Genomic DNA, 9,180 nt, shown 5'->3' on the forward strand with positions numbered 1-9,180 from the left:
GCTCTCTACTTTCAGAAAACCAATCCCAGGCTCTTTTGAGTACATGACATAATCGCGGAGTTCCCGAGTAAAAAATCCATTTTCCTATAAAATTTCGATTACCACCACGCGTGGGTTCCATAGGTGCATTTTTTTTTTAAAGAAATATAAAAGCACTGCAGGAACAAGTGACTTTGTACGCAGTCGCGCGCGCGGGTGCAAAGTTAAATACACCAAAGGATGAATTTAGCCATAAAAAAATATTTGACTTAGCCGGGATTCGAACCAAGTTCGCTCTAAGAAAATGACTTGGTGGTGGAACTGGTTAACACGCCTGACCGACAATCGGGAGATCCGGGTTCGAATCCCGGCGAAGTCAAATATTTTTTCATGGCGAACTTCATCCTTTGGTGTATTTAAAGAAACATAAAATATTTTTCATTGGTATTTTTTTAGACGAACGCAAAGTTTAGTCAAATATGGCACCATTATATGCATTCAATATGTATCGGAAATATGACAATTTTTATCTACATTTAGTCACTAGTATTAGTCGTTTTTAGATACAAGGAAAAATAGAATAAAGTAGTTCCCTAAAGTCCTAATTTAAAAAATAATTTTATGCAAAACTTTACTCCGATGCCTCAAAATGGAAGTGTGGAATATGTTAAATAGCGTTTTGGATTATATTGCTATGAACCATTGCATATTATAAATATCAATTTCTCTTTCAAGAAATGGTTTTACGTGAGAAACTCAAATCAACCATCTAAACGCAATGTCAGGCTGTTTTGCAATCGAGGGATTAGCTTCATATTACCGCGCCTTCACGATGATCTTCCGATAATCACAAAGAGAGTTACACGCAGTGTCAGTATATGTTTCTCACTTTAACACTCCGCCAGCCGCGTCACATTTCATTATTTTCAGTTTTACATTACGGATTTTGCTATAGTCCCTAACAAATCATTTTGACTAGCGGGCAGTGGCGGCTCGTAAGTCAAATGCTGGGAGGGGCACACTCCACAGGGGGGAGGTCAAAAGTTTTTAATATTTTGTGTATTTTAGTGAGTTTTTAAGGCAATCTAGAAACCAGTATGACTCATTTATACAAAAAACCATCACCAACACTAACAACTAACTCGACAAACTCAACTACAACTAGGCCTATTTAATTTAAAACAATTTACACATAATAAATCAACTGGTCACCTAAAAAAAGTATTCTGCAACGCTGCAACACCCAGATTATACGGCCGCCGGGCGGCGCGGCGGTGTCAATTCACTACATACGTACTTCCGCGCATGCTCGGGCGGCGTCCCAAGACTTCATAAGACACAAGCTTAGACGCGTCATAGCACCAGCAGCCCCCACCACTACCACTCCTCATATAACTGCATGGTGATGGATTGGGACGTTCTAGCCAGCGCCCCGCGGCTACAAATGCGAACTTCTCGCGCTATATCAGCATGTTTTTCCTACATTTTCGATGCATGCTATTGAAAAAATACTCTTTGGTTAATTAGATGTATAATTATAATTGAATGGGTATTCAATTTTTTTATCCCTTTTTCAAATCTTTGGGAGGGGGGGCGTCCGAGAGTCCTTATGGTCACGCTGCCACTGCTAGCGGGCGAATAATTGATTTTGGAGATATTTTATATTAATGGCGACAGTTGAACTTCGATAAAAAATATCTCCTATCAGATTGGAAAGTTATTATTTCTACTTAACCACAAAATTATTATGTGTATGTTTTCGGTTAATGTTATGCATCTACATCAATGTAGTATGCCGCCATAAATATATGTAGCAGTGGAGAATACGGTGTATTATACGCCAAAGTTCACTCACATTATGTGAGAACCATAGTAAGTTTATTCTTCACAAAAATAGTTTTATTCAGATGTTATATTCATGACAATGAACAATTCGTTGCAATAAGACGTATACCCATAATTTAATGCTTTCAATAGTTGTTACTTTAAATAATAAACGTACTTAAAAACTTAACGAATAATATCACGAAGATGTAATTTATTGTAACTCAAGTTTTTGTGTGGCGTCTACCAGACTCTAAAGACAAAAAATTATCAAATTTATTCCATAAATGTGACAAAACATAAAATCAAATTGCTGACTATTTCAGAATCTTAAAATAATAAGATACAAGAATTATGAGTGCCCTGACTATGAAAATACAATGTGGGCAAAGGAAAGTAAATAGCCTCGCGTCTCGTGGACGCCATGCAACCAACGGAGGGTTAAAAAAAGGCTAAAAGTTCATGCGTAAATCTTAGTATGAGAGGATTTCGCTTCCTATCCTAATTTTAAAATATCAATGCTTACGAAAATTACTTATTTTATTGCGAGCAGTTTGGACTATATGCAGAATGTTCGAATCAAAGATTTGATCGTATCTTGTCCATGAAAGATTGTGAAAGCGCATTGTCGTACTTGAAGTCGATTGTGGATAACCTCAACTGAATTATAATAGTAAGTAATCTATCATTAATCATGAAGCATCTTATAGCATGTAAGCTCCATCATCAAAATCCAGGAATCCCTATATTGGTTTGACTCTCATCATCACTCAATTCTACCATCAGCAAACCTCTTAACTCTCACATAATTCTTCATCTTTGCCTCCTTCATCGACTATCCTTCCTTTGTCGTTTTTCTTTTTAACTTGTCGCATTACCTAACAAATAAAGCATCAATAAAAGGGAATAGGGTTGAATGCGGGGATAGTTAAGCTCAACCGAATCACCTATTGAAGTCAAAACTAATGGGCCAAAAAAATTCAACTCCCAAGGTCAATACACATGCAATGAGGGTCTTGAGATCCACGAAATATGAAGGAATGGAAGAAAGTTGGAGGAGAAATGAAGTGAAGGTATTGGAAAGGTAGGACAACAAAGAAAACTTTGAAACGGAGAGAATCGCGAGGGAGGTGAGGGACTTCTTAGGGGAAAAATGTTGGAAGTTGGAGGCCTCCACTTCAAAAAAGAAAGTGAAGGGACCGCAATCTGGCTATAAAGGATATATTCTACGAAGAGCACGGGATGCCAGAATGTTTCGATACGGTCGCAGGTGGTAATTTTTTTCCTGCAACCTGCTCAGAAAGTGCCTTCCATGAAAAAAAAACAGGGTAAAGGTTATTACGGGGTAAAGGGAATATACAGGTATTTCATTGGAAACCATTACTCAAACCAAGGTCATCTGTCAGATGGTGGCAGATATATTTTGAGGCCAGGAGAGGAAATTCTAAAATATCCTCAAGAGAACAGTGGAATAAATACGGAGACTGCAATGAATCATAAGGGTTAGTTCGCTATCTATGCCTCCCTGATCAAAAGCCCGAAAGCCAGAAATTACCAAATGAACACAAAGGTCAATTTACTCCCGTGGATATTTTCTCTGCCTCCATTTAATACGTATAATCTCTTCTTAGTGAATATTTTTAAATACCGCATCATTCAGGTACATTTTAATCGCATTCATAAGGCTGAATAAAATTTTTACGCATAGATTCAAAGTGCATACATTCAGTTCACAATTAAAATTAAAAATTAAATCACTTTTTACTTGGTCAACTGAAAATACATTTCAAAACCGTTCATAAAAGCTATAATTCTCATATTCCCGTATAATGAAGTTCAGGAAAATCGTAATTTGTAAATAATTTTACTTATTTTCATTGATTATTCCCGCTACCGTTACAACCGCCAACTTAGATGATAGCCACAACCTTGTGGCAGTGTAAGAACTTGCTAGTTCCAAACTTCCATGCTGCTGACACTGGAGAATTGGATTGGATTGAGAATTAATACAAACTGTAAGGGGGACTGAAATCAGTAGAACTGAAAAAAGGGTAGGGAGCGTGTTTATTAGATTCTCTAAACCGATAAACTTGGATGATAAGCATGGATATCCATATAACTCTCACATTACGAGAATTTATAAAATCCATGATAATTTAATAGCGTTCACTAATCAGTAGCTGAGCAATGTTTTTCAATTATTGCTCCTGGAGTACGTATTTCACGCTTTTAGATTTTTAAATGACGATATCTGTTTTTCGCGATTAAATGAAAAGGGAAAATTTTCAAGCTCGCGAAAACGCGACGGTTAAGTATGAATGCTGGGAAAACCCCGTGTGACGTCGTTCTTGTCTCCGCTGCCTCCAAGTGAGATGACCTTGGGGCGAGGCTTTGAGCGCTGATACGACGCAGGTACCCAGTACCCAGCTAGCAGATAGCGCTTGGCTTTAATAAGGATTATTATTAATACCTTATCAAACGAAGGAATTTTTCCGACCATTGGCAGTTTTAATAGGTGTTTATTAAGAGACGCTTCCCTGAGCTCTGTGCCTCAATGCATTGCTAATGTCAGAGGATGTAGAACTCCTATCTACTCGTATCTAAACTAGGTCCCGGTGACGTCGCATGGGCGCCAATCTGGCCTTTCTCAAAGGCGGTTAAAATTTACCAATGCCATTCGTCTAAACCGGGATTTCTACAACCAAATAATTTGTATATTATGAATACACTAATGGTGGGTAACGAATCGCAATTAGTGCCTTTCGTTTTCTTTCATGAAGGAAACTACCCTATTATTCAGAATTATATTTATCACTGTTATCAAAGATATTTACGGTAGTCAAAATCATGTCTCCGAACGAAAATTTTTTGGCCGCTTTATGAGCTTTCCTCCCTTAAAATATCGTCGGTGGAATAAATACCAGTCGCGTTGATACTGCCCACACACACACAATAGAAGAAAACGCTCGCTAAGACGATTTATTAGAAGGGTTATGGAGATAAAATAAATGAAATTTCGTCTAGAATCTGGACTATCGATGGGAGGGAAGGGAAATTGGAAGCAGCGAAATGAGGAGACAGTCTCGAGGGAAAGTCTGAAACAGGGAAAGGGCCGAGGATGGTCACATCGCCCAGAGGACCCGAACGGAAATGTGCTGGAAATGAATCTTCCAACGAATTCCGATAGCCATTCGAAGCTCCTAAAGAAATATTTACCTGTTCATAAGAGAATTTCACCTCATTTATTTTTCCAATCAAGGATTATTTTACACTAATGAATAATAATAGACACGGTTTGACTCTTGGCGAGAAAAGCGTTATCAATACCACTTGGGTTCCGCCAGAAAAGGTTTTATTGCCACCTCTTCATATTAAATTGGAGCTAATTAAGCAGTTCGTAAAATCATTGCAAAAAGATGGGGATTGTTTTAGATATATATGTACGAAGTTCCCGAAATTGGTTGAAGCAAAGTTAAAGGAAGGAGTTTTCACTGGCCCTGACATAAGAAAACTTTTATCTGATCCCCTCTTTCCACAATCTATGGGAAAAATCGAAAAAGAAGCATGGGATTATTTCATAAATGTAGTGCAGAAGTTTTTGGGCAATACTAAGGATCCCGAATATAAAACTACTGTACAGCGCATGCTGACAGCGTATAAAGCTCAAGGATGCAAGAAGAGCTTAAAAGTTCACTTCTTATATTCCCATGTTGAATATTTTCCTGAAAATGTGGGTACCTACAGTGAAGAACAAGGAACAAGATTTCACCAGGATATACGTGATATTGAGAGACGTTGCCAAGGAAGATAGGATTTCGGTACGTTAGCGGACTACTGTTGGATGCTTAAGCGAGAAACCAAAGAAGGAAACGTAAAACGAGTTCGGAGAAGCATCAAAGAAAAGAAGAAAAAGTTTCACAGGGAGAAATAGTAAACAATATTGTGTATAATTTTAATAAGAAAAATACTGGTTAATGGGTTTTAGTAAATATGATGCTGTGTTTGTTGTAATAAATAGTTGACTTTTCTCATTATTGTGTTTTTATTTTGCAAAAAAACTATACGTGATAGAGAGTAATGGAATCAGCGTACCTTAAAACATATAATTCAGCAAAAATATCTCATACAGCTGAAAAAAATTTAAATTGAAGCAGCAGTTATGGTTGTATGTGTCGCAAGTAAAATTGAAACTTTACCAATTGATACGTCTCAATTATTCCTTATGTTTTCTGAATTTTCGACAGTTGCAATTTGGTCTCTAAAGTGGACAATCTTACAAGAAGTAATTTGTCTAAATATTCAAAAAATGTTCTCGAAATATGTATACAGTGATTGATTAACAACTGAATTAGATTTATACTCGATGTTTGCAGAGATGACCTTGTTTCTGAGTAATTTGTTCCCTTGAGGTGGCTGCATCTTGGCTCCCGAAGGAACTACTTCCTGCGTTCTTTTCTGCTCTCCCTCTTTCACACGTATATGCCCGAAAATACCTGTACAACCTATTCTCCTTCAGGACTACAGACTCAGGAGAACCCGGGCACACCTAAACCTTCCCCACTTACCCCGAGCCTGTACCAACCAGTACCTAAATTCCCTCCTAATGATAGCATAAAAGTTTTGGAATTCATCACCCCTCTCAATAAAATGCTCCTCCACGCCGGAATCTTTTAATGGGAAATTTCACGAATGTTTAAAACGGTAGCATTGTTGTTTTGAAATGCAATAATCATTTTCTTGATTAATTTAAGTATGTTGCATAGAAGTTTTGCTAAAATTATTTAATAAATGAGTTCAATAATAATGACTGATTTGATGTTAAAAGACGATACATAAAGAATACATAAAATTATAAACTATATATTTTTACCCTTTTACATGATATTCGTAGAAAAATGTTGGATGAAGGCCAATGTTGCATTTATTACAAAAGAATTTTGCTCTCCCTTTACAGTCTACTCTTCGTTTTTGCGGTTTAAGCGGTTTTCGAGGTAGAATGTAGATGTAGATTTCCGGGCGACAGATTATTAATTGATTGTAGAGCAGTGGAATTGAGAGACAGTGAGGCCAAATGGTGCTTCGTGGGATTATAGAGGGGTTGATCGCCTGGAGGGTGGGCGAATGGCTCACTTAAAGGGAAAGATCTCTTTAGCAAGAGACGGAGGGAGGGCTTTGGATGAGAAGCGGAAGTCTCCCATCGAAGGCCATCTGATAAGGCCGGTTTGTTCTCCTCTCCGTACCTTAGCTTCCCAAAGAAATCGACGAAACACCAGACGAGCGAATGGAGCGTTTCCTTGTGATCTACATCTACATATATACAATACCCCGAAAGCCGCCTAAAAGGCGTGTGGCAGGGGGTATTAGGACACCAGCCGTTTACAGCTTAAAAAAATGAAGTGCTCTAACGAAGTTGGGACTAGCGTTTATTAAAGTCCTTTATGGTTCGGTGGAAAAACGAATTTCCATATCCAACCGTTCGGCAAAACATCTCTCTTAATTTATCGCTTCTATCGGACCTAGAAATATAGTGTGGCTCCAATATTATGTTCTCTGTGTCGCTCTTAAAGATATCCATTCTCAATTCTCTTGTTGTGGACACGTTGCGTTAGTCCTTGCACAAATGAGTGACAAGGAAGATTAATGTCGTTAAAGTTTTATGCCATCATAGGCGAGAAATCAATCTCCGCAAAACCTTGCTCTCTCTCTCTCTCTCATTCTAAGCTGTGTAGAAATTTGAGTGATCGGGTGATATGTGCTTTAAAATAAGTGTCAATAACGTTTGAGAAAAAATAATGCTTAAATAAATCGGGCAGTTACTACAATAAGGAATACAATCAGAAATCTAATTCCTTTTTTTTTAGAAATACTATACAATATTCGGTTTCATTAATATCAACTTTTGCTGCTGAATCACTAATTCATGACGAATTTCCTGCTGATTCATACACTAGAATGGTCAAAAAAAGGGTAAGATTATACTTTCACGAATTTGAACCAAAGTAAAAATCGAAATTATGGTTTTGATCAATTATAAAATTCTTATATATGTTAACTCCTGATGAGGTTAACATTAGTTCAGAAAAATAGCATTTTCTATGATCCATAATCTATAAAAATATTGATATATGTGAATGTTAATAACTACTATTAATGTCATGTTGCCAAATGGGGCCTCGCCGGGCCAGTGCCGGTAACCAGGAAGCAAATTTTCGCGCGCAAGACGTGGCAACGCAGCATTCGTTCGCTCCGGCGTATTTTTTAATGCCCATATATAATCTATGCTACATAAAAATCGTGTATTTTCGGATCATAGAAATTTTTCAAATAAATTGAGAAGTTTTTATATTAATTTTAATTTTTCTTTCGAGGCAAACTGTAGGACTAGATAGTGTTTTAAGAATTTTCGCTATTTTATAATAAAATATGCGTTCTTCAAATACAAAAAAGGCATTTTATTAATCTACATTAATGTTAGCAACTTTTTGTTGAAGATGAATGTTGTAGACGTAGTAGTTTTCCCTAGATTGAGTTACAAAGGTCTTGAAGTTAGAAAACAACTAATTTTATGGTGCGCGGAGTCATTTATTGCACTCGCGTGTCTTGATTTTTGAATTTTTCATCAAACAAAAAATAAACCAGAATTAAGGATAAAATTTCCTTTAAAATGACGCATTATTCATTATTATGGCATGCACTAAAGTCTAGATATAAATTTGCAAAGTCCAGTGGCACATCATTTTGACTCCGACAGCAGGAGAATGGTAGTGCTAAAGAGATGGAGGGAATCGTGGGTGAAATGCTGAGGTGAAGTTGGACTGGCCCAGATTCGGGCGTCACATCCTCTTTAAGCTGAGATAACGGGAACAGAGAGCCGTTCGCGGATCCAGCTTCATCCCCCAAAGAACCAAAAGGACTCTAACTCCACTTTCACCACTAAGGAACGCATGTGAGTTCTGCCGTCCTGTACAATCGAACAGAACTCGTTAATTTTTAAGGCACATATTACCGTATAAAATTTAAAGTATCCTAGAGTAACATTTCATATGTGAAACAAACAAAAATTTTGATTACGATTAATTACAAAGATTACATTGATCCCTCGGACAGCAGTACAGACGCTATTAATGAAGACCCACTCCTTTCCTTAAAATCTACGTAACAATGTTACACCAAGTTTGCACCCATACTGTGTGTGATGTCCCATCCAACAGTCTAATGAGAGTATCATGACACTTTAACAATCGAAATACGACTGCACATATCACCTAGGCGATTTACACATTCTCGGTCCCACTGGCAAATATTCACATTGTTTAAAGCAATCTCACATCAACGTCTCACTAGCTTCTTTGAGTTTTCCAATGCTGTCTTAGTATT

At 37.3% G+C, this 9,180-nt stretch overlaps 1 non-coding gene across 1 annotated transcript; it reads left to right on the plus strand.

Annotated features, from left to right (window-relative positions):
• Positions 1–285: 285 nt before the first annotated feature.
• Positions 286–358, plus strand: Trnav-gac. The gene has a single exon. It is a non-coding gene; the product is annotated as a tRNA-Val (tRNA).
• The last annotated feature ends 8,822 nt before the right edge of the window (positions 359–9,180 follow it).

This window comes from Ischnura elegans, chromosome 1, assembly GCF_921293095.1.
Source record: "Ischnura elegans chromosome 1, ioIscEleg1.1, whole genome shotgun sequence".
In the NCBI taxonomy this organism is placed as follows: domain Eukaryota; kingdom Metazoa; phylum Arthropoda; class Insecta; order Odonata; family Coenagrionidae; genus Ischnura; species Ischnura elegans.